Here is a 27,624-nt window from a genome sequence, read left to right on the forward strand (position 1 = left end):
AACATTTTTATCCAGGGGAAAAACAATTTAAAAAAAGCAATGTTAAATATTCCTTACCAATATTTGATTTAACTTCAAAAAACCTCCTTTTTCTGTGGAGATACTGTGTCAAGCTTCTTCCAGAAATATTTCTCAGAGATCTTCAGATCTTCTCAGGACCTGTGGCCTGTTGGAGGATAAACAATGGAGCCATTTTTGAAGAACTGCAGCCTGTGGAAGTATCCATGTTGGAGAATTCCATATAGAACTGTTTCCTGAGGGTGGAGACAGGGAGAGAGCATGAGAACCAAGAAAAAAAACAGATAAAATAGGGAATGAACTTTAAACAACTCCTGGTCCCTGTCACTTTGTGGCACTGTTGGGGAGGAATAAGAGAGATCATGAGTAAAGTCGTGCCCAGAAGGTACAGAGGAGTTAGGGAAAAGGGTTTTAAGATTTGGATTTATTTCCCATTAACCTCATTACTACTGTTATTTGATTGACAATAAACTAAATTAATTACCCAGGTCAAGTCTGTTTCACTCATGATGGTAACTAGTGAGACAGCTCACCCTGTCCTTATCTCAACCCAGGAGCCTTCTTTTTTCCACTTTCTATCTCTGATCCTGTTTCTGAAACAGAGTGATAAAGTGGCTCTAGTGGACAGTCAGGGTCAGACCACAGCTGACCATGCAGTGTAAGGGTGAGCACAGTCCTGTGTTAGATTCTCTTGGTTGTCTGCTAGAACTTCCCCACTGTAACGTGAAGAAACCTCAGAATTCCTGGTTTGACTGGGTGGATTTTACCTGAACGTAGCACAGGTTGACTCTAAACTAGGAACATTTGGGTTTGGTTTGGGCTTTTTGGTTTGGAGGGGTTTTTTGGTGGGGAGGTTATGATCTAACAGATAGCCACAGAAGCTTTAAGCATGCAAGAAACTCAGTCCAAAATAGTTTTATGTCATGTACTTTCAGAAACATCAATATATAGAAAAATAAACAGAAATACTGAGAGGCATCCGTTAAATCTGATATACTGTTAAAGCAAATACCCTGGACAATGGCCTGATGTTTGGAAGCAGGCTTACTAAAAGTGGGAAACTACTGACAGCTATCAAATCAACTGGATCTCTGCTAGGAATATCTTGGACCTCAAGCATTATGGAGTGATTTCCAGGAAAAGACATTTATCACAGCTTCTCTTCTTTAGGAGGTGGCCTAGGCCTGTAATTGTTTCACTTGCATCTGAACAGATCCTAATCCTTGCAGGCAAAGCTCTTATGAATGTCAGTGCAAAGGGCAAAGTCTGACCAATACATTGATGTCCTATCAGGATACCAGAAGAATATAATTTTTTCATGAATACATATATGTGTGTGTTTGTATGTGTGTGTGTGAGTCCTGGAAGAATATAAAAAATTACGTAGCAAAGTCGTCTGTTTAATTTCATTACCTGTGTGAACTAGAAACATAATTTTAATTACAAATCACTAACGTGATTTTGCTTGCTGCTGCCTTTGTTCATACTGCTAAAGCCTTTGATTAAAATGGTTTTATGTGTATTTTTGCAATTTACAATAAAAACCTTCCTCTGACAAGTACTGCTTGCAGGAAACTCGAGTATTGCTCGTTAACTTTCCACCTCAGAGGGAGTTGTTATTTAATGTGCTGTTTCTACATTTACTCACGTGGCAAAATGAAAAAAACCAACCAACCAAACAAAAACCCCCCACAAAACAATAAAACCAAAACCCAAAACCCCAGTCTATACAGGAAATAAATTGTTTTAGATATTAAAAAAAAATAGAAAAGTAGTGATGCTAAATCATACCACACATTACAGCAGATCAGTTCCTCCTACCTCCCACAAATTTAGATGGTTTCAGATTTTGAAATATGCTTGTGTTATTTCATATCAAGCAGACAGATTTGCTTAATTTCTTCCATATTAAATTTGGTTGCATTTCATGCCCAGTGCTTGCCATGTAAAAGGAAACCTAAGAGGCTTTACTCATATGGTTTTCAACACTCTACTGCTAGGTCTGCTGCTTCTCTTCCTTTTAGGGGAAGTTTAATTTAACTTGGAATTGTGTGAAACAGTTGGGTTAGAGACCACACCCAGAGGCTAAACCTCACTAAACCAGGCAAGTCTTTCTAGCATAAATTAAAATAAATGTCAACAATAATGGTTATGTATAAGAGGTACAGTCTTTATGTATGGGATATTTTTCGGCATTCCAACTTTACAGAAACCAGATTCAGCCAATTATGAGTTTCTGCCAAAAGTTATGATTACTGTCAGAACTGTTCATGCTGGTTCTGAAGCAACACATGGACAAGGTGTCATGTTCTGCTGTGGGGAGTTCTTTTAAAACTGCCAATAGACCGTGTTAGGCAAAGTGTACCCAGAGTCAGAACTTCTCTCCTTCTTCTCCTCTCTTCCTCCTGCATAGGGATCTGTGCAGCCCATCTCCCACAGACCTTTGCTCAAACAATGTTGGGCAAAAGTCAAAATTAAATTGATTCCTCACACAAGGGTTCTAGGAGAGGACATTGCACTTCCTCTAGAAGTGGAAAAAAGTAAAATCGCAGCCATCTGATCATACCCTTTGTAACACAAATAAATAAGCAAATGATTAAGCCTTTTGATACCATTATACTTGATTCTGGCAGGTGGGTTTTTTCAAAATTCCATACTGATTTTTTCTGGAATAAAATTAATTTTTCTTGTAGCCCTCTTATGGGGTTGTGTTTTGGATTTGTGTGGAAAACACTCTTCATACCACAATAATGTATTTACAGCTGAGCAGGGCTTACACAGAGTAAAGCCTTCTCTGCTCCTCACCCCATCCCACCAGTGAGCAGGCTGGAGCATAAGTTGAGAAGGCTGCTGACCCCAGCTATCCAAAAGGATACCCCATATATTATGGCATCATGCTCAGTCATAAAATCTTGGGGAAGAGCAAGTACCTCAGGGCTGTTACTGCTAGGCACCAGTTAGCTGATAGTGAGAAGTTAAAGAACTTTTCTTTCTCATTTTTGCCCCCTCTTGGCTTTGTTTTTCTAATGTGGGATTATTTTTGATTTACGGTTTTTTGTTTTGTTGGTTATTCTGATTTGTTTTTGTTGTTGTTGTTGTTGTTGGGATGGTGATGGTGTTTTTTTACAATCAGGCTGTCTTTATCTTAACCCAAGGTTTTTCTTGTTTTCAAAGTTCTCACCACCACAGTTCAACCACAATTGACTGACACACAGGGGAATTTAGTGTCCATCCACTACTAAGAGAGATTGAACTGAGGCAGGACTGAGGTCCTGGGAATGAAGATCTCAGAAAAAGAGTTGGTGAAACAATGAATAAATAGCGAAGTTTCTTTTGAATTTACTAATAACTAGGAGTTGAAAATTTTATGATGAAACAGCTCATTGGTGTTCTGTCATATCTCACAAAAGAGACAGTGTACTAATCCTTTTTCTTACATGACAGCAAATTGCTTTCTTCTGTACTTAATTAGATTAAAGGCAAAGAAAAATTTATGAATCAAAACTGCCCAGTGGAAAAGATTGTTGTCATACCAGGAAGACTTGACCTATAGTTATATTTTAATGGAATAAGAGCCATAGCACTTTCTAGGCAGTTCTTGATTTAAATAACATTGCTCTCTTTTGAGCTTAGAACTAGGCAAAATATCCTTGCTTACAGGCACATCAAATCAGTTCTGAAGGTTCAGCTTCAAGTATTTTATTCCTTTGTTTAAAATTCTTTTGCCTGTAAATCTCCTTTATGAAAATCTTCCAGCTATGTGCAAAGTATCTAGAGCCTTATATTTTGTGGGAATGACTGCTGCTGTAGCTATAATACCTTTGGTTTTTGAACAGCCCTTCCCTTGCAGGGTGTCTGTGTGCCTGCAGTGAAACAGATCAATTGATTGTATCATTCTTTGGGCAAAAGAATACAAGGCTTTTGATGATGATCCTCACTCACCTTTGGAAATCTTCCTCCCCTGGGTTCTTGTGCTAAATTATTAACATCCAGAATAAAACTATCCATTTGTCTTTTTTTTTTTTTCTTTTAATTGAGAAATAAATGTCAGTTACTGAACATTTGAGCACTGCATATATAGAAAGCCATGGATCCATCATGATCCCAAGAGTTCTGTTTCTAATAAATTCTTCTCTCCCTCATAAATGAGATATTTTGAGACAAGGTCTATGGATCATGCCAATAGAGCAACCTATTTCAGCAAGATTGACAAATTCCTTTTGAAGATCTGAGGTCATGAAAAGTTTAAGATCCTTTTTAAATGGGATCTTACAATGAACTTGCTGACAAATGTGAGATCTGGTGAGCACATCCTAGTCAGTGCATTCAGACCAAAAATTCCCACTGTGGCAAACCATGTGAAACCACTCAGACATTGCCACTCCAAGTTATAGGAACCTCATGGGAGCATCCACCCCCATGGATACCTGGAGATTGAGCTGTGTGAAGGTTGTTATCTCAGAAGAATGGCTCCTGCATCCCCCCACTGAGATGCCCAGGGTGAAGAAGGATCAATGACAACTCGCTGGACCCACAGGTGCTGACTTGATATGTCTCTATTCCCCTCCCCAGCTTCTCTTTTCTATTTCTTTCTGTATCTCTACCTCACATTTACTGTTGAATAAAATCTGTGTTATTGACTTCAGCATATGGTTTCATATATCTCTCTCATCTTAATTCATACAGACGCATCTCTCAGTAATCAGATCATAGCACAGGGCTCTATCTAAAAGACATTATTAATATCTGAATGCTGCTAATTCAAAACAAAAGTGAAAAGTGCTGTACTTTGGCATTGATGAAATCTGGCCTGAGAATAAATTATTTAGAACATGGGTATAAAGCACTCTTGGGATCTCTGGAAGGCAAGGGTTAGGCAGTACAATATGTGCATTAGGCAGATCTGCATTAGACACGGTACTTTTCAAATAAATATTGTGTTAATTTAAATTTTCTGTATCCAGTTTTATTTTAGGCTAAGGTAAAGAAGAGGGTCAATAAAGATGGAAAAATACTGCCAAATCTAATTTAAGAGGTCAAAGAATCTAATTATTTGGATAACTGGCTCATGGCCATGGAGAGAAAGAGGGTAAATCCAACAATGAGCTAATTAGTTATTTCCACTTCTAGAATTAAGACAATGCCAAGTAGCACAGAAGACATGCCAGGTACATGGTGCCAGGGTGGATCTTAAGTGAATATGAGTGAGACTCAGCAAAATTTCTTAGAAATTGTTAGGATTCTATTGCTCAGATTGTTCTATTGCTCTGAGGACCCAGCACTCAAGCATTTCACCTGGATTCATGCACAAACCACATTCTTTTCTACACACAGAAAATTATTCTCAGCTTTGATTTCATATATGCTTAATTTGAACACTATTAAACTCAAAATTTTTAAAAATAACACTGTTCAAAACCCTGGTAGTTTGTGTAGAACTATGATTTTTCTCCAAGAGAAAAAATTGTTGACTGCTTAAATTTTCCCTTAACAATACTCTTGAATAAACATATGGATAAATTCATCTTTGTAGTAGATGAGGCATTTTTCTTTGTTACTAAATTTTCCACTGAATTAACATTTTAATAAAAAAATAAGGAAACAAATTTCTTTTTATCTAGGAAAAAATTTTGAAAAGAGTATCTATAAAAAAATATTAAGCAAGCTTTAAAAACTCTAATTAATGTAAACATCCCTCCACTTGACATGTCATTCTAAAGCATAGAATATTGTATCTAAAGGAAACAAGAGAAAAATAATAGGATAGATCAGACTCCATCAAAAGAGGAACCTTGAATTACTAATGAGGTAGGACAGGGACTCCTCATCACCTGAAGGGTTTTTCTAGTTTATTTTTAAGACTCATGATGCTGATTTTCCTAGGGAGTATCTGGAGTACAGCCAACAGGAAAAGGTTGCTTGTAGCAGTTAAAACATATTTTGTAAAAGTCCATAAATAAACTGATTTTCTCCAATTCTTGATCAGAGAGGGATTTGAAGATGTGTGGTCATTTACTGGTCTTTGCCCTTGGCATCTTGATGGAGTGTGCTTTGTGACTTCTCCAGGCAGGAGATGGAGATCAGGATAGACCAGATGTCCTGCCAGGCCCATGAGATGCCAGCCTCCCAGCAGACACAGCAAGATTCCCACCATCTTTGACCCTAAAGCCCAGCCATCAGAGAGGAAAGCCATGCAGACAACCTAGTTTCCAGATTGGCTTCAAAGACACTTTAGGAGATTGTCAGAAACTCTGCTAACACCTTCTGTTCCCTCATTCACAAATCCAGCCATTTGTTACTGAAAGCAGCAAGGTGGGTCATCAGCTTCTGTTCAAGCCTCAGTGACTGTTCCCATCACCTGCTTCTCCCTCATATGCTTCGAGTTATTCCCCAGGGGGATCCACCTGGATTCATTTATTACTCTTTCAGGAAATGAATTGACTGGTTGACCATTTCTTGCATTGCGTTTTTTGTACTTTTTGAAACTGGGCATGAAGTTTCAAAGGTTTCCATTTCTCACATTGTTAATAGCCTGCTCTAATCTCCACAGATATTCAAATATATCTGACAGTGTCCTTACAAGAATATCATCTAGATGGCTCAGATTTCCTGCCAAGGTCCCATAGAACTGTGTGGATTGAAATTGTTCAAATTAATATTTGAACCCACTCATGACTACTGCTGGTCTTTCTTTTCCTTAAACATCTTTTTTATTAACCACTGAGACCTTGGAGATATTTGTGAAGACTAGTTTCTATTTATTTATTGTTTTTTACTAGTTATTTATTTGCAAGAAGACAATAGTATGAGGCTTTTCAGAGATCAAAATTTCTGTTCAGTAATGTCTGCACTGTAAGAAGTCTGTGTTTTATGTAGAGACCCAGCACAATTACACAATATATGTGAGTGTTAGAAATTCACACTGAGAGACATACCAATTTTCTGACAAAAATGTTAATATAAGAATCCCATAAGCTTTGCAGAACTGCAAACAGTCACTTATCATTGTGTTATTATCATTATGGACACCCATATTTTCCATACTAAAATTTCCCTTCCTTATTATTTGAAAATCTCTTGGTATTTTTTATTATAGAAACAGTTTCAATTTAGAACCTTAAAATAATACACATGGTCACTAAAAATTAAATATGACCGGATTTAAATTAAAAAAAATATAAAGTTAAAATACATGATTTAATTAAATGTCTGTGTATTGGTGAAACAACAAAAAATGGCACAGAAAATCACATGAAGAGTAACAGTGTACAAGTGACATTGTTCTACAGTATGATTTCTATGTACACATCTAATTCACATATTTGTGCCTAGTCTGAGCAATAGGAGGAAATGAACTGTATTCTATGGCAAAGTAAAATTAATGCATTGTACACCATTTACAGCCACATGTGCAGAAGGATGGAAAACCAGTAGACCATATTATCCATTTAGTGAGAATGTTACTTTTGGTTGGCATGGTGACTCAGTAAGGAAGCCAGAGGGCTCACTTGTAAATCATGGTGAACTTCAGAGATGGTGCTTTGTCTCCCAGACCTATCAGTCAAACTGAGACTCACAGCCATGGCAATTAGCAGCAGCAGTCCAAAGCTCATCACAGAGGTCAGTCTCATTGCTTCCTGGAGTATCTGCTTTCCTCAGAGGCATGGTAGTGGAATGGCAGAGTATTCAAAGTGATTAACAAATTGACAGTCAACAGGAGTCTGCTAAGGGGTATTTCAAACAAGGGTCCAATCTCGTAAGGCCTTGGCAAGTTGCTTGACTTTTTTTGGTCCAGAGATTAGAGAAAGACAAAGTACACCATGACAACTGCAGGTGGGGCTGTTGGGATGTTCAGGTGCAAGAAGCATGACTGCTGAAGTGTAGAACTGTGTTTTTCTGTCTGTCTTGCTGTAGTGCAAAGTATTTCTTGGTTCATTATTCCAATATATTTTGCACTGCTCCCAGAGCACAGGGCTCTGAGCCAGAATTCAAGGTAGAATCAGCTTTTCTCCAGAAAACCCAAATGCTGGTTCAATAGCTAACCTGGGAGAAAGAGAAGGATGGCACCTTCCAGCACATGATAAACTTTGCTTACAAAGAGAGCTGTGCTAGGAAGAGGGGTGTGGAAGAAGAAAGTGAAGAGGAGGAGAAGGGGAAGGGAATATGTTTCTTAAAAGGAGAGTAAATGGGCAACTATTTGTATTTCTGCAATAATTGTGATCAATGGTTTAATGAGATACCAGCAGGAATCACAATGGGGAAAGCATTAGCATTAGACTGATAAGAGAGGAATATTAACAGAACAAGAACTGACAGGGAATATTGTAAGAAAAGAATGTATATAGAAGATATCCTGATGAATGAACCACACAAAAATACTCTCAGGAAAACAATGAACCAAATAACCTTGAAAGCATGAAGCTAAAATTATCATTATAAAAGGTGGAGCAAAAAATATTATAAAGGAAAAGGAGAAGCAAAACTGCTATAAAACAAACCTGAAGGATGAAAAAATAGCTAAATTTTTTAAATAATAGATTTAACTTTTAATAACTAATTTAATTAAATAATATTTTGACAAAACAAGAGAAAACTAAAAAGATATTTCCTGAAATCTACTGAAAGCTATATAAAATGTGTTAAAAAATAGTGATTGCAGTGATACTAATGTGACAACACAAAGACCAAAATAATTGATTTAAAATGAAAATAAATTAAAATTATTGTCTGAACAGAAATTTTCAAGTATGTTGTCAACATCGTTACCTCCTCTTTTTACACCAAGCACATCTTGCTCAGGTGCATTTTCACAGGTATAAATGGGTAAAGAGGAGAAACAGGGAGGTAGAAAGCACCATTTCAAAATCAGCACCATAGTTTTCCATGGTTTCATATGCAGGAACAAGATCAGCCCAATAGTTTAGGTAGCTTTTGGCAAAAGTCGTGTCCTTGTTGGCTTTATAAGTGTCTTAAGTCAGAGTGGGTGCCTGGTTTGCTGCAACAGTAGGTCTTGTTCTTGTGATCTGGCAGTAAGTGTTGGGAAGGTGGAGTGAAACCTGTGTACCCATACTGTGGAGAGACTTTTCCCCTCCAAATCCTTTTGCTTGTCCAGAAGACAAAAACATAACTGTTACAGAGTAATATGAAAAGTTTCATAGAAAAAAAAAATTATTTAAGTACAGATGGATTTTGGTTGAAAAGCTGATGCAAGTTCAGGCGAAGCCCAAGTATTTTCTTAATTTGCAATTATTTTGAACAGACGAGCGTTTCTACCCAGTGGACTGGATACTTTACCATTTCTGCCAGACTTATACTGACTTCAAAATCAGTTCTTTAAGTGCTGTGGTACAAATGATCTGTAGAACTAAAGATTAGTTCTTTAAGTGCTGTTTTAGAAATGGTTGACAGCAAGTATAGTCTGTCCTTGTTTCTCCCTTCTAACTTATTTGACCACTGCACCAATTCATGCTCTGTGCTCACACAAGTGGCACAAGTTGGCAGTGGCATGATAAGTTTATTCAACAGTCAATTCAGTATGTACTGACTCTGGGGGGGTAACAGAGGGGGATGATCTGTGACTTCTTAAACCTATTTACATCATGCACAGAAACCAAGTGCAGATGCTGGGAGTAGCACACAGACAGCAGAAACCCTAATTTCTCAGTTTGCTTTCAATTCTTTACCCGCTGGAGCAACTTCCTCCCTTTTTCCTTTTCTTCTTCTTTTTTTTTTTTTGTTTTGTTTTTTTTGTTTTGTTTTTTTGTTTTTTTGGTGCAAGATGAAATGTAACTTATTGGTATAGCTGAATGGTTAACTGCCTCAACTAAATGATGTAATAGTGTTAAAAGAAATGTGACAGTGAGAAAGAGGTCAGTGGAAGAAGGGAGATGGTGTGACCTGAACCGCTAGTGATACTGTCAGTTATATTGCAAATCCACAACCCCATTTAAAATATACCAAACAATGTTAATTTTAGAGGAGGAGACTGAGCAAATACAGGTAATGCCAGGTTGTGAGTGTAGATAGCCAAAATGAAATCAATACCTGTGAAAGCTCTGCAGGAGAGGCCGTGGTAACAATAATGAGAAAAAGAAATGCAGAGTACAAGAAGAGAAAGAGACGGACAAGTAAAGGGAAAAGTTTTTCTCCTACTGCCTTTGAATTACAAACTGCTTTGTATTTTTCAGCTGCTCATTTGAGCAGCTAAAAAGCATTTGTAGAATTATGTATTCTTGTTCTACTTTGTACATTATATATTCTGTCAGAATACAAAGATTCTGATACAAGCAGTGACTTTAATATCAGAGTGGCATCCTCTGTTTAACACAGCATACAGGCATACCATATCACTCTTATTAACTTATTCACAGTCTTATTAACAGCACTCTTTCCTGGTGTGTGCTGTAGCAGCTAATGTATTTTGGAAAAGAACATTCAACCTGGACTGACTGTAGCAAACTGGGATACCAAACCATGGAATGTGCACATTTCTGCCTTTCAGAAAAGCAGTGGAAGATATTTTTAAAGGCTTTTATTCCTGTTAGCTTTTCTAAATAGATAATTTTGGGGCTAGATTAGACTCTAAGAGATGTAGCCCACATCTATATTCTCACAATTATCACAGTTATAGCTGTGTATCACACAGTTATATTCATTATTTTAATGGTGAGTAGTACAAACTAGGTTCTGTATGAAGGCACACATACAACAGAGAACAGCTTTTCTGTAAGAATCATATAATCACAGAACCAGTAAGATTGGTAGAGACCTTTGAGATCATCCAGTCCAACTTTCCACACAGCACTACCACTATAACCCCTAAACAATGCAACCACATCACTTAATGCCAGATCTAGATGCCTCTTAAACACCTCCAGAGATGGAGACTTCACCACCCTCCTGGGCAACCTTCTCCAATGACTGTCTGTCTACCTTGACAGAGAAAAAAAAAAAAATTCTTATGTCTAATCTGATTCTTAAGGCCATTTCCTCTGGTCCTCTTACTGCAAGCACAGTGAAGGACCAGTCCCCACCTCACTAAAACCTCCTCTCAGGTAAGTCACATAATATTCTTAGTTGGAAAGGGTCCAACTCAACAGGTCCAACTCAGCAGGTCCAACTTTCAAGTGAAGGGTTTATGCGAAGATAGAACCCACAACCTTGGTGTTAAACTGATAGAGCACCAGGCTCAGGGTCATAGATGTAGAGAGAGATTAGGTTCCCCTCTGAGCCTCCTTTTCTGGAGAATAAACAAGCATAACTCCCTCATAAGGCATGTTTTCTGGACATGCCCTTCATTGGACGCACTCCAGTGTCTCCATGTCCTTTTCAAAGCTGGGGACCTAGACCTGAACTCAGGTGGAGTCTCACCAGTGGTGACTACAGACAAATGCCCACTTCCCTAGAAGTGAACTGGCTAGAGGATTGACAAAGGGAAAGCTGCCACTGGCCTTCTTGGCCAGCTGGGCACACTCCCAGCTGTTGCTCAGCCAGCTGTTGGCCAGCACCCTCAGGTCCTTTTCCCCTGGGCAGCTTTCCATTGACCCTGCCCCCATCCTGTGTTAATTACTGTCCAGGGGCAGGACCTGATTCTTGGCCTTGTTGGACATCTTGCTGATGCCTTGCCTCAGCACATCTGTCTTGCCTGTCCATGTTCTTCTGTAGAGCCTTCCTGCCCTCCACCTAGCTTGATCAACACTCCACCCACCTTTGCTGATGTTAGACTCAATCCCCTAGTACAGACCATCAAAAAAAAAAAAAAATTAAACAGGACAGGACCCCAGCTGATCCCTGAGGGACAGCACTAGTGACCATCCACCAGCTGGATGCAGCAACATTCACCTCCTCTCTCCAGCCCCTGCCATGCAGATAGTTCTTAACCCAGGAAAGAGTGTCCTTGTCCAAGCTGTGGGCTGCCAGCTTTTCCCTGGAAAAGAGTGTCAAACACTTTACTGCAGTCTAGGTAGACACCATCTATAGCCTTCCCCTCATCCACCAGGAAAGTCATCTGGTCATAAAAGGTCAGGCTGGACCTCACCTTCTTATACCCATAGAGAAGAGAAGAAAGAAATAGCAGCTGAGTTAAGAAATATTTATATCAGGTAGAAAAGGGTGGATCACCCAGCAAAGTGCTACCATGAGAGCAAATTGTTCTTATGTCACCAGGATACCTTTGCTTGTAAGCAAACACACTATAGAGGCCTCAGGATATCTAGTAAGCACTAGATAAGCACTCAAATCTTTGGTGTTTGGTACTTGCTTTGCTCCCACCTTACCTGGCTTGAAGATACCTGTCTGATGTCATAGCAAATTTGTATGTTCTCTGGTCTCTTGGGTCAAAAGCCCTGTCTGAAAAATCACACGACAGTTTTTGAGGAGTGAAACATTCAAGTGAACATTAAACTCCTTCCACTTCATATATAATTTGAGTGTGTCAGCTGTGCATAATGTGATTGCAAGATGGAGTGCACTCAGGCATATACACAAAAAGCCAGCATGGGAGACAGACTAGTGTGACCCTAAACCTTTCACAGAAACACTGAGGCTGATGAGCAGATCCTGCCTCCAGCCATCTCTCATCTGGCATTTTGGTGAATAGCAGAGAGCAAGGATCTGAGGTGGAATAACTGTCAAGAATATCACCTGTGCCTTCTGAGCTAAAATACAAACCCCAGCACAATCACAAGTGCAACATCTATGTCACACTGGTAAGTCCATCCTCCTTGACTCAATAAGCCAACCCAATCCACTAGACAAACCATTAATTGAAAGATATTTTACAAACCCTGGATTCTATTGGATTCTACTGGAAATATTTGAGTTCCTTTTTTTAAACCGGAAAATTTCTGGTGAAGGTTCCTCTGCAGAAATGCTGCTTCTGCTTTTCAGAGACGTCCCTTTCTCTCAGTTCCATCATGGTTTAACCCCAGCTGGCGACTAAACCCCACAAAGACACTTTCTCACTCTGCCCAGCACAATGGTTGAGTGAATCCTAAGAGTAAAATACCATGTGTTGAGATACAGACAGTTTAATATGAAAATTAAGTTTTGCAGTCAACCAAAGAAAAACAAGGATTTAATTCCCTGCTTCCTGTGGACATGCTTAGGAAAGCAATACTCCATCATGCCTAGTGTTGAGTTGTGCAGAAAAGCACCATCACTCTGAACCTTCCTTCCCTCTTCTTGCCCCAGCTCTGTATTGTTGAGAAGCTGGTGAAGGTCTAGAGCCAGGGCAGGTGACCCCAGCTGATGCAGAAGTCCCACCCATAAAACTACACCATGTCATCATGCTCTGCATATAAAGCTGAGGAAGACAGAGAAAAGAGGCAACAAGTGATGGTGTTTGTCTTCCTAAGTGAACATTAGATGCAATGGATCCTGGATTTCCTGAACACCTTCCTATCCATGGGAAGTAGTGGCTGAATTCCTGTTTTGCTTTCCTTGTGCATGCAGGAGTTTTTCCCCTATTAAATTGTCTTTATTTCAGCCCATGAGTTTTTTCCTCCCTGATCCCACTGTGAGTGAGTGAGTGAGTGAGCAAGCAACAGTCTGTGTGGTTAAAACACATCACTCTTCTGTTTCTAGTTCATTTCCTTGTTGTTCATATTCTCTCACTGTTTATTCAAATGGTTCTCCTGTAGGACCTGTCATCTGCTCTGTACAGTCTGTATGTTCATCCCCTAAGTGGCATGTTAATTTTTATTAAAGAACAAGGATTTTTATTTGTGGGCAACTATAATAGGAATGTAAATGAATTGGTTTTGTAGAGAGAATAAAATTCATGAAGAATGAATCACTGCCTCTTAAAAAAACAACAGACAAACCAACAAAAGCAACAAAATGTTAACTTTTCTCAGATAGACAGTGCATTTCCTTTTCTGCAGGCCTCCACACTCTCTAATTCTGTAGGGCTTAAGGGGCCAGGCATCCTAAAAAGACCAAAAGTCTTCTTTGAAGGGTAAAATTATTTCTGAATGTAATAAAGGATGGAGTTTGCTCTCCTCCAAAACATTACTCTTCTTTTATTTTCTCCTTTCTCCCATCCTTCCATTAATTTTGCTACCTGTCATCACTTTAATCTTCTTTTTCCTGCTCTATAGGGAGATGAAACAGAAGCACTTGTTTTCCCATGGACAAATATAGATGCATGGAATATAAAGAGCATGTAAGTTGCATGTATGTTATATAAACTGTGAGTTCATGAATAATTAGACTTTCTTTTTAAATTGAGGAGAGGAGGGAAAAAGAGAGAGAGAAATCTTGCAACACTGGAGCAAATGGACAAATATCTGACTTCTTTCATGAGAAGATGACATGGAGTGCTCAGCCACTATCGTTTTAGGAATAGGACTGTTGCTAAGCAACAAGTCTCACATAATCTTGCTCAGCTTTTGTATCTGACGAAAATTGAGGCAAGAAAGTTTGGAAAGCTAATGAGGAAAAAATAGTTTCAGTGCAGAACAATCAATAGTGCACCTGACCGGAAAATAAACTATTAATGGGGGCAGAGAAACCAAAGCTACTTATAGATATTCAAAAGCAAATTTGTTATTATCAGATATGTTTAATTGGTTGCATTCTAGTTTTCCTTTATCTTTGTGTCCTTTAGAAAATTGTGAGAATGGTTTTCTTGGATGTGACTGCAATAATATGCACAAACCTTACTGCTCAGTTGGTTTTCACAGTAGAACAAATAATGAAGTGTTTCTTCTACTTTATGACATTTAAGGACTCAGTAAGATGTACACAGCCTATAAAACCGTCAAGAAAATGAGTGGCATTAATTTTCATTTTTCCATGGATGCCTAAAAAATAGCTTAAAGCAAGGAACAATTCACAACCATCTTTTTAGGTCAATACTAGATAGAAACTCAAATGCATACTGTTGGTATCAAAAGACACTGTGCCTGCCAAAGAACATTCAGTCACCAGTGTTTTTTCTTCTTGCATTCAGCTATACTAGTTTTGAGCCCGATAATTTATCAATACATTATGCTTACTCAGGTGTAATCATCTGAAGAACCAAGCCTAAAGAATGCAGTGCAAAAGCATTGCTTCTTATTGGTAACCTGCAAAAGTTCACAGGTCAGATGCAGTACCTGGAACTCTCCAACTGTAATTAAATGTTGTTGGTTTTTATTGTTATTATGCTAAGGGTACTGCTGTAGATGCAAGACAGCTGATTGTTCTCTTTCCATTGACTTATATCAGTTCACTCTATTACTAAAACAAAGTAAATGTAGCATCAGCATGATCTATAAAATTTGGAAGTCTGACGAGCAAGCATTTTTATCTTAAAAGACCAAACATAATTCATTATGTAAAGGAAGGAAAACATTGGAAGCTGCATTTTAATGATTTAGGGAGTGACTTGTGCAACAAGACTTCTACCATGCTTTAGCAGACAATGTCGTTAAAAGAAAAAAAATAGAAAAATAAACAAAGGTGGTCCTTAGTAATGACTTTATGCCTATTCAAGGAAAAATAAAAATAAAAATAATAAAAATTAAAAATAAAAATAAAAATAAAAATAAAAATAAAAATAAAAATAAAAATAAAAATAAAAATAAAAATAAAAATAAAAATAAAAATAATAAAAATTAAAAATAAAAATAAAAATAAAAATAAAAATAAAAAACAAAAATAAAAATAAACATAAAAATATATAAAATATCCTGGGTACAGAATAATTTAGCTATAATGTTTCTAATGTGCTCTTGTGTGTAAGCCTTCAGTAGGGCTTGCACTATTTTAATGCACTGGCTTGTGGAAAAAATCAAGGACCTATTCCCAGAATTAAAAAAGGCTTAGAATTAGCAGTATAATTTATAAGTCTTTAAGGTTGAGGGACAAGATCCATCCTACTTTCTCAGAAGGAATATTTAAAAGGCAAACCCTGAGACAAAAATAAACATCAAGAATATTGAATTGAAATGAATCTTGTAATTTTTCTGTTTGCCAAGTTTAGCATAAGCCTCCCTGTTCACAAAAGTAAATTAAAGGCAGTTTACTATCAGGATAAGCCATCAGCACACTATAAACAGTTCAGCATAAAATAAAAATGGTGATAATGAGCACATTAATCTCATTTGCTACCACCAGTATTGCAGGATTCATCTCTGTGTCACTGAAGCGGAAGGCTGCGTTTTCTTGATGCTCCTCTCAGCTTCTGTTTGCTCGGTGTGATTGCTGTTGTTAGTGCCTTGCTGGCAGAGATGAGCAGGAAAGAGCTGCACTTAGGTTGAGTGATGGGATCAAAGCATGCTGCTGCTTGTTCCTTGCTGAACATTTTATTTTCTTTTCTCCTGGAAAGAGGAAACCATATTTTTGTCATGGCTTGCCTAATTTAAAGAATCTATGACTGTCATCCTCTCATTTTCTCATCACCTTCATGAGATTGCTTGGCTTGTTTTAGCTTAAGAAAGGGTGCTATGCTTCCGTCTTTATAAGTATTTTTCCACAACTTGAAGGTTTTCTACTTTTGACATTGTGACAAGATATTCAAGAATACAGTTACTAGGATTTGAAATCTCAAATGTATCTTTCTTTTTTCTTGTTGTGTTTGCAAAGCTCTTCTGATCTCGTAAGCCCTTTGTGGTGTAATTCTTAAATAGAATCTTTACCCTTGTTTAATCTTAAAAGGAAGATTTATCTCTTTTAAAATACCTTTGTAGACAAAGTCATTATCTACTTTGGATAGAGGAATAGTTAAACTAGTGCTAGATACAGAATTAATTTTCTTATTTAATTCTACATTTTTATCATTAAACTGGTTATTTAAGGAAGGAGTTATTTAGTTCACTCTGTTGCATTTGTGTGCCTCATAATGACAAAAAGAATTCATGAGATCCACAAATTATTTTACTAGATTTTTTGAGGTAAGTCAATCCTTGCTTGTGCAGAGCTTCACCTGCACATGCATTTTGCACCTGCAAATGCAGTTTTCCCAACCTTTATGTCTGACAGAATATGCAAGAAAATATATCATCAGAATAAGTAGAAAATACTCTTGTGAGAGCAAAAACACAGGATTCCAAACTGTGCTTATGTTGTACTGTTCCTTCTAAAATGCTATTAATTGCAACAATTAACTGTTAAGGGACAGTCTCAAAACCTGTGTTTTTGGTTAGAGAATGTTCACAGTGTGTACACCACTGACAAGACTCATTTCCCCACAAAAAGCACAGAATTTGGCACCATTTTATGGCAATATGATAACACAAATCTGGAAAAAAATATGTGTAGTAAATAACTAGTAAATCCATGTCATCATGCCTTCATCATAGATGTATCAAATCTCATAAAATAAAAGCTATCCCAAATGTGCCTTTTGTCTTACTCACGTTTCACTCTTGGGTTAATGACTAGCTTTTTCTTTTAAGCATAAGCTTTAGAATTATTCCACTTTTGCCTTTTGATTTAATTAACTTAGCATGATTGCTGTAGCAGTAATTTTGGTATTTTCTGTATAGTTAATTGTCTGTAAGGGCCTTTTGAAGAATTTTTTTTTTGGTCATTGTACCTTGGAAATGCATGGAAAATTCTAGTTATTGACTAATGTTAGCTGTAAATTATTTCTTTGCATTTTTCTGAGGTGAACTAATTCAGAAGCCTTTTCAGTCTGATCTTTCTACACATGTTTTTTCCATCTCAAATCTTATGGCAAGAGGATGAAAATGAGTGAGACAGCTGGGAGAGATTGAGATGGTTGAAAGAAACACCCACTGTGGAATTCCTATTGGGTCTGGAAGTGGAAGACAGCTGGGAAGAAGAGATGTTGTGTCAAAGAAGCACTTATTTGTGGAATTCCTAGTGGATCCAAATGCAGTGCCTTGAAGAGAGTATCAAACCATTTGAAGAGACATTTTCAGTAGAAATGAAAATATAATTTACTTCTTGAAACCTTCACTTCCCAGTATAATCTAGTCTCCTGTGCATAGAAAGAAGATCAAAATAGTACAGAAAAAGAAAAACAAAAAAAGACTCCCCCACCCCAACACATAGATAAAAAACCCTGCCACTCACAGATTATGTGACATGCTGGAGAGCTATAGGACAACTGAATTGTTTTCAATCTTCAGGTCAGCTGAGTCTGCTACTTACTCTGTATATGCAGTGCATTCATCTGAAACAATTCATCTTATTCCAGCTATAATTTCTAGCTTCTCTGCAGGGTGAGTATTTTCTTGAACTACTTATTTCAGGCCAGAGAAGTTCTCCGTGTGTCACTTTGGAGATGCCCCATAAACCAGTTTTCAGATTATAATACACATCTCCTTGTCTCTTGGCTTGACCCTTTTGTCATTTATGGTTAGAAATATTTTTTATGATAATGTAAACTTCTGTCTTGAAAAAAAAAAAATCACTCTGTAAATGTATTTCAGTCTATTTCTCTAATTATAGTGCACCAAAACCTGCTCTTTATGAGGTGACCCCCTCAGACCCTGTATCATTATAGATCCTGTCTTCTAACAACAAAGTAGGTACTTAGCAATTCCTTTTCGACTCTCCAATGTTAATTACTACTCAAGTACTTTTCCCTGACCTACAGTTTGCCACAGTAATAGATGTGTCCACACCCCAACCTTTTTCTTGAAGAGAAGAAAATTTAAGCAGATGCTAGCTGCCTTTGGACTAAGTGGCCAAGACAGTGGCCATATGGCGAAATTATGACAAAAGATTTCCTTCACTTTCAATATCATTGCTAAGGCTAGAATGTAAAAAATAAAATGCTGTCCAGGATGGAGTTTCTTCATGAAATTATATGATGAGGCAGATTGCTATAGTATCTTTATAAAGAGTTATTATTCTTTTTACCATAATGTATGGTCTGAAGAACCCAATGCAAAATAATTTTAACCTATTCTCTTTGCATGGCAGTGAAAATTGGTACTGCCACCTGTTGGCTAAGGGTGCAGGGGTCAGGAGAAGGCATCCAGGAGCCACCATCAGGAGGTGGCTGTCCTGCCTTCAAGGTGGTGCCACAGCAATGCCACCCACGGTGCGCAGCCGCAGTAACCAGCACAGCACTTTCACAGTCTCACAGTCTCACAGGTGAGCAGCCCCATCCCTGCCCACTGTCCCTGCTGGCCACAGCCTGGGACATTCTCAGCAGGAGCCACCACAGCCCCCCTCCCATTCCTGTGCAACAGCTGCACAGTTTTGCAGTAGGCACTGTGTACTGGATGACAGGATCTTCACTGGATGTCTGACTCCTGAAAATGAGAAACTAATAGCACTAATTAGAGCTCAACACACTGCAGACAGGTGCCAATATACTTCATATGTTATATGCATATAGGAATACACTTGCCATGTTCCTCCTATTCTACTACCCTGATATTGATAAATCTCTACTTCCTGACAGTCATGCTAAGTAATTATGTCTTTTATTGTTGCTGGGATTTTTTTGTTGTTTTTTTGGTTTTTGCATTTAACAGTGCAAATGCTAGTTAAATAGGGAAGCCATAGAAAATAATTTTTTACTTATTTTGCATTTTCAAACTAGGTATCCAGAGGCAGAAGGTAATTGCTGATTCATTTATTCCAAAGATAGATAACAATACATATTTTTCCCTTCAGTTTTAAATCCCCATCTCTGCTTTTTCTACATTTAGCCACAGTGGTGTACATTTTCAGAAACACTTCTCCTTATTTGTTTGCTGGGCTTTTCCTCTGGATTTAAAATTACTTCATGAATGACTAAGGAAGTTTCTATTAAATTATTGAATTAATTAATTCTATTAAATTATTGAAATTGTGCATTTTCAGTAATTTGATGCAAAATATAAACTAACTTTATTGTTAATCATTCATAATTTGGTAGGGGTGTACTGATCATTTATCTCAGGGATCAGTGATAGGAAATGAAGGAATGGCTTAAAGCAATTAGTAAATTCTTCCCTAAGAGGATGATCCAGCAGTGGAACAAACTCCCCCAAAGAAATTATTATCACCCCAATTCTGTGGGTATTCAAGATAAAAATTAGCAATGCTCTTAGATACATGATTTAACTTTTAGATTGCATGGATTCAGGGATTCAATTCAATGATCTTCATGGGTATCTTCCAGCATCCATAAGGATATAGTACAATTATGAAATAAATGTGCAGTTCTGGAATTGTACCCTTGCTTCCCTGGGACAGGGACTGACTTAAGAGATAAGAGTCAATGGCAAAAAGTTTCCACCTGTTGGAGCAGGAGCATCTCCTCTGTGACTATTCCCAGAGGCCCTGGCATATCTGTGAGGATCTGTGTGCAGCTGAAAAATAATGAGAATGATGGCTCATCTAGCTTGGAAGCATTGCTGAGGCTGTCAGCTTACGCCCTGTTATCAAAAACACAAGGGAACTGTTAAACAATCTCTGCACCACTTGGACAGACCCAGATCTATAGGGCTGTGTGGGATTCACCCAAGGGTAGTGAGGCAGCTGTCAGAAGAGCTCACTGAGCCACTTTGCAGCATTTATCAGCCATCCTGGGATAGCTGGGAAGGGCACAGACAGCTGTAGGTTGACCAGTGTGATGCCCATCCACAAAAAGTGTTGGAAGGCGTATCCAGGGATGTCAGCCTAACCTCAGTGCCAGCAAGGTTATGGAATAGATCATCTTGAGTGTGATCAACAGGACATGCTGGACAACCGGCATGGAGATCAGGCCCAGCCAACACAGGTTTAGAGAAGGCAGGTCCTGCCTGTCCCACCTGACCTTTTCTGTGACAGGGTGACCCACTCAATGGATGTGGCTGGTCACAAGTAATGTTCCCCAGCCCTGTTTAACATCTTTTTCAACAATCCAGACAAGGGGATCGGTCAGTTTACGTATGACACCAATTTGGATGGGAATGTTGATTTCTTGGGGGTTAGGAAAGGTTTTTAAGGGGATCTAGACAGGCTGCACTGATGGATAAAGGCAAATTCCATCACAAGATGAAGTGAATTTCTTGCAGCTGAGCCACAACAGCCCCCACACAGCATTGCAGGCTGGGGGAAGAGTGACTGGAAAGCTGCTCCTTGGGAAATGACCTGGGGGTGCTGGTTGACAGTAGCTGAACACGAGCTGGCAGGATGTCCAGGTGAACAAGAAGACCCAGGGTGTCGTGGACTATATCAGCAGTAGTGAGGCAGTGGGACTTGGGAGGGACTTGCCCTCTGTACTTGGCACTGGTGGCACAGAATCTTGTTCAGTGCTGAGTTTTGGGTCACTTGCTACAAGGAACTCATTGAGGAGCCAGAGAATGTCCAGAGAAGAGCAACAAGGCAGGTGAAGGATCTGGAGACCGAGAGACACAGACCTAGGAGCATTGGCTGAGGGAACTGGAGTTGTTCAGCCTGGAGTGAGAGGAGTCTCAGGGGAGACCTCATGTCTCCACAACTCCCTTAAAGAAGGCTGCAGTGTAGAAGGTGTCAGGCAAAGAAAAAAAGGAGATTTTGAAAATCTAGAGAAGCACAAGAAAGTGAGCATCAAATATCTCATTAAGAGCTTGCAGCTGTTTACTTCACATAAGTAATTTTATGGGAAACAAATTAACACCTACCCTTAAAGTTTCCTTTTAAGTACATAAATTCAGTGTTTTAACAGTCATTGTTTTGAAAGCATGAAAAGTCCTACTAGTGTCAAGTGCAATATGCTGTACTAGTAATTCAACCAAAATTTTAGTGTAGCAGAAGACTGCATTTAGAAAGACAAACTAGACTAGGTTTGTGGGCCGGTTCTCAGTTGTTTTTCTTTTTTTTCTCTGTAAATAATTGCTATAGGTATATAAATCAAATTAACGCACAGAACTTTCAAAAATATCCATAGTACCTTCAGGGGAATGTATATAATAAAGCTGGCTAAATTACATGTAAACATGGGACCACTGAAGTCAGTAGCAAAATCCCTGTCAAGTATAAAAGGACCAGCATCTTGCCTTAGAGGCATCTTCTGAGCAAAAAGAGACACTAACTGCATTTGTTAACTTAATTTCTTCTTCAGCACTGCACACACACAGCATGGAGAATGGGTCTCAGGAGGTAGGGTGAAGTATGGTTGGAGCTGGGTTAGGTTATTCAGCTCAATATTCAGCTTATTTTCAGTCATGTAATACAATAATGGAGGATCAACCCACTTTGTTTAAGAGGTTATAAGTATGTCAGTAAGCAAACATCTAGCTGCCATAAGTCTTTGGTTTGGCTTGATCTCTACTATTCTCTTCTGCCTTAAAGACTCACTCAGAAGCCGCATCAGCTTTTTCCACTAATCATGCAAAAGCCTCATTCAGAGAACTAGAGACTGCTTTGGGCAAATGTGAAGGGAAAAGTTGGTTTCTAACAAAAGAAAACTTATGTTGTCATAGCCTGAATCTGAATACTTGACTGGTGGAGAATTTATAGTTATTGAATTTGCATTGCAATATTTCGGCAATGGGGAGTCTACAGGGGTGGTTTCTGTGAAAAGCTGCTAGAAGCTTCCTCCATGTCTGAAACACTCAATGTCATATGGCTCCAAGCCAGACTTGCCCCTGGCCAAGGCTGAGTCCATAAGACACAGTGGTAATAACTAGGATGACAAATTTAAGGGGAACAATTACTGTCAATCAGATTTTTGTAGGTTGCTTAGAGGCAAACTGGACTTCAGCCATGAAGTCCAGACAAAAAGAATAGACAAAAAACTTGTCTATTGTAACAGCTAAAGAAAGAAATAAAAATAGGTGAAAAAATATTTTCACCAGTGTAAACCACAGTATCTTTCCATGATAGTTCCACAGCTATGTGTATAGAAATTAATCTCTTATAAGGTAACCGAGAAATATATAAAGTGACACTTTAAATATGACTAAAGTGTGACTTATAAAGTGACATAGAAATAGTTATACAGTACAGACTCTGATGCAGTGAGAGAATTTCCAGGACTACTAACAAAAAAGACTTGTCTATCATCTTTCATTTTTTGCTATATAGTAAAGACTTTTATCCTCTGCATTTTATGATTTAGGGTCTGAACACAAGATGAAGCTGTGTGTTAACTTATTTTATTCCAGAACTAGTGCTTTTCAGAAGAAAATCCTAGTCTTTATAATGTGAAATGAATCAGGAACCACAGGAACAACATAGCTAACTAAAAGATGCATTTGGCTAAACTTTTATGAGAACATTTCTTTCCAAAACACCAAAGTGTCTTCTTCTGAATATATTTTCATGACAAAATTAAATGCAAGGGGGTAGAGAGTTTATTGTATTGACAGATACCTGGAAATATATTTTTCACTGTCTTCCCTCTTTTCAGTTGAAAGCTAAACTCTCAATTACTCTGGGCACATTTGGAGGCATGAATGCTAAATACAACCAGAACCAGCTGAAACTTATCCTTAACTGCCACTTTTTTTTCATTTCTTATGGTCAGTCTTTCTCCACCATTATGTCCAAGTATAAGAGTCCAATACAGAGCATAAGAATGTCAATACTCTATGGGGTTTAATATTCTTCAGCAAAGAGGCAGAATACAACTGGGTGTTTTCTGGTGAAGGATTTCATTCTTTAACACAGAACAAACAGATTCATTCATTTTATTATGGATGATCCTATTAATCAAAGCTGACCTGCAGACCAATACAGTCAATTACATTTATATGACTCTTTCATGCTCCAACTCTCCCTTCTCTGCTATTTTCTTGTCATTTTCCATGGGGGAAAAGAGCTAAACTGAATCCTTCCCTTTAATGCCTCACTTTGAAAACTATAAGGTACTTCAGCCCACAAACTCTATGGCACTATTCTATTGCCAGGAAGATCTACACTTGAAGCTAACAATTCCATGTACCTAAAAGAGCACAGCTTGGTACTTCAAATATGTGTCAGAACACCGGGGTGGATTCTGACAAAGAAGCAGGAAAGCAGCCAAGGATAAACACATCTCAGTAAGGCTTCCACACTATGGGAAACATTAATGAGTTTCAACTGCAAAAATCTATTTGAACTCATACAAAATTAGAGTTTGTAATGGAATAGGTAAATCAGAAATGTTAGACAGCAGTGAGTTTGAAAGAAACTTCTTTCTTTGGGCACTTCTTCCTTACCAGTTGAAAAACTGAAGGTTCCCAACCACTGTACTTGAGGCAATTTGTGATTTAGCTCAAATATATATAAAACCTATATATACAATCCATCACTCTTTATCCAGAGCTAGACTTGCTTTCATTGCTGTTGTCCTTAAGGATCCAGACAACACTTGAAAAATTAATAAAACATGAAATTCTTATTAAGGCTTTAATTTATTACTTTAATTTTCTCTACAGTTTCAGGGCTGTCACATAGAGAAACTGTTCCCTATTTTGTCTTTTTCTTGTTGTTGTTGTTGCTTATTTGTTTGCATACAGGAAATTACTATTGCATTTAGAGGGGGGTTTTTCCCATCTAATTATTTTTATACAACGTATAAATCAGAAGTAACCAAGTTCTCTTATCTGCAAAGCCAATATTATGTGACACAGCACAATCAAAGCCCACATGTATGTCTCTAGCTTCTTATCACATCTGTTGTTTCATGCACAGTGGTTTTTTGATAGTATATTGTAATACTTTTCCTGCATCTATTCCATCTACTCTTTGTACTGTAGTGAAGCTGAACCTTCAGTCCTTAGCACACAAACACCTAAATCCACAATGACAGTACACTAGGGGTTACAGAGAGCAAGGGCTACAGTTTGTGTACCCTAAAATATTCCTTAAACAAACTCATAATGGACTAGTCAGGAGGTACAAGACCTACTTGATTCCAGTGTTACTACAGAGCCAGAACTCCCATTGTTTAAGTATATTTTAAAAAATCTATAAGAAATTTTAAAAGCACTTGCTTACACAAGATATTTTTAATGGACATAAGACTAGGAAAACTTGCACATTTTAAACCAAGTTAGGCAAAATTTTTCTGTTTGTAGTTCTGTATTGGTAAAAGTACCTCCAAAATATACTATTGCCATTACAATGTTATTTACTTGAGGAGTTAGATGCAAGAAAATATGTCATTAATAAATTTCTTCTTCATCATCATTGCAGAATACATAACTTACATTTCTTTATAATAACAGTTTTGGGAAAGGTGACTTTAACTTCAATTTTACACTCATTTTTTGTAATAGTGCTCAGCTGTACAGCATAAGAGCAAGTGAAAGATTTTCCTTCTCACTCAAATGCAGTTCCATCATTGTTTTTCATAAACCATGCCAGATTCATTTTCATCTGGCTATAAAAATCAAGAGCACGCCAACATTCAGAACAGCTTGTCCTCTTACACATTCCCTCTCCTATTTACATTTCCTTGTATCTATACAGAAAAGTACTGGTTCCTCACATGCCAGGTGTATTTATGAGAACCAAAAAAAATTGTGTTAGTTGTCTGCATATTTAAATAATATGTATGCTATTTCAAAACCTTCACATTCAAACACATAGACTGGTAGAATATTTCTTTTCCAAATCAAGACTGATTTAGTCACCTTTTTTATTGAAGGAGTCAAAATGTCCTGATGACTTGAGCTTCTTCTTAGAGAACCTATGCATTGTGTTTATTTCTGCTTCTGTCATGCATCACTCTGGACTAGGAAGTGAATACTCTCTGTATACATAAGAAATTTTATAGAATGCAATATATACAATGTGAATGAGTATTACTTAAAGATGTGATACAAAGACATCCATCTGGCTTTTATCTTCTCTCCTTGTTTTCAACAATGGCATTTAGAGCTTTCAGCAAACGACATAAGAAAAACATTTAGACTGCTTGATTCACGGTTGATCTCCCTGCGGGGGTGATTCTAAAGAGGCAGCACACAGCAATCTGCTTCTCAGCCACAGCCTCATCTCTGGCTGCACAACACTCCATAAAGAGGGCTCTATTTCAAACAGATGCATGAACAATTAGTTAAGTTTCTTTAAAAGTGGTGCTGAAATCTACCACCAACACACAGAAAGCATACTCCTAAAACTCCATGCTTCATGACTGTCACAAATTATTAGAATAACTTGATGCTGTTTTCATTTTATAAAATTAGTGTTAACTACAGTTAATACAATTTCTTACTTGTTTTATGTACTTAATGGCTCCAGGTTTCATGCTTAAAGTATTATCTTGTGCTTTTCATTCCATATCTGCCTTTCTATTGTTGGAATAAAGTAAGTTTCTTTAAAACAATAAAGTTTGTTTCATTAAAGCATGTCTGTTTTAATACCTCTTGGAAAGAAATCATTTGCTATTCATATTTTTAAAGGATTAAAAAAAATCAAATGTTGTTATTACCAAAATATTTGGAAAGTAGTCACAGAGGAGGCACTTATTTCACCTATGTTAATCAAAAAGGGTTTAATTTGAGTTGTCATTTTGAAAAGGCATTAGTTGAAAAAGAAAGGTAATTATAAAAGAGTGAAATTCAAATTTCAAATTTTGAAGTGATGGGTGAATCCTATACAGATCTATGAGAGGACCTCGTGTCACTGTAACTTGTTCTCTTGGTACCTCAAGATTAGATGAGAGAAAGTCAGTGCCTGGCAAAAAGCTTACATTAAATTTCTCAGAGATGTTTCCTGATAAAATCAAAATGAGGAAAGAAAAGAAAAAAAGCTTCAAAAAATGTAAACATAAGTAGATCTGAGTGCACTTGGCACATCAATAAACTGAAATATTAAATAATATTGTTACTACAAATAAGTGGGTACTGGCACAAAGGAAACTTTTATTGCAAATAATGGTGTCTAATAAGAAAATTGAAGAAAATAAGGTGCATGCGTACATTCCATCTTTACATCACTTATGTAAAGAAGCTCATATACTAGCAGTGGAGAGTCAAAACTCAACTTCCTTTTCTCAAGATGCTTCACAGTACTTTTGAGCAGAAACCACTTTCCTGAATACTCACAGATAAAACCTCAAACATTCATGTTATAACCTCTTTTCTTCTCCCAGCCAACTCTGTCATTACCTTTTGCTCTCAAAACTTCCCCCTCAGTGACTTTCCTATTATGTCAGTAAGTTACTCTTTTCCTGAAGGGCTCTCTCCTGGGCTTTTTGCACCTCTTTCATTTTAGGGATTGCTTTTTCATGTCCTCCATGTTTCATGCTCTTAAGTTTCTTATTGATAGTTGCTTTCTTTTGAGTGCAGTTAGGAGCTGCACTTGCAGCTGTATATTCTAATAATACAAGGTATCTACAAACAGATGTTTGACAGATTATCACAAGATGATTTAAAAAAGGGCTCTGGTTTACAGTTCATGAATAACAGCCAAAGGGCTGTAGCCTTGGAAGCTAAGTTATCACATTGACACAACAATTAGCTACAATATTAGCACAACTACTATTCAACTGTGTCATGTTGGTTTTTCTAATAATAAAACATAGAATGCCTTGTCATGGCTAAATTTCCATTTTTCATCACAAAAGAAGGAGCAGGGAAGTGACACAAGCTTTTTCCTTTTCTTGTCTATTCACATACAATGTTTATACAGGTACAGAATTTAAAGTTTGATCACCCTAGGTTCTGTTTTATGGGTACCCTGAAACTCAATTAGTGTTTGCAGCTCAATTTTGAATTCTGTGATGGAAAATTGTGATAAAAATTCTAGATAATATTAATT

This window comes from Oenanthe melanoleuca, chromosome Z, assembly GCF_029582105.1.
Source record: "Oenanthe melanoleuca isolate GR-GAL-2019-014 chromosome Z, OMel1.0, whole genome shotgun sequence".
NCBI classification, from domain to species: domain Eukaryota; kingdom Metazoa; phylum Chordata; class Aves; order Passeriformes; family Muscicapidae; genus Oenanthe; species Oenanthe melanoleuca.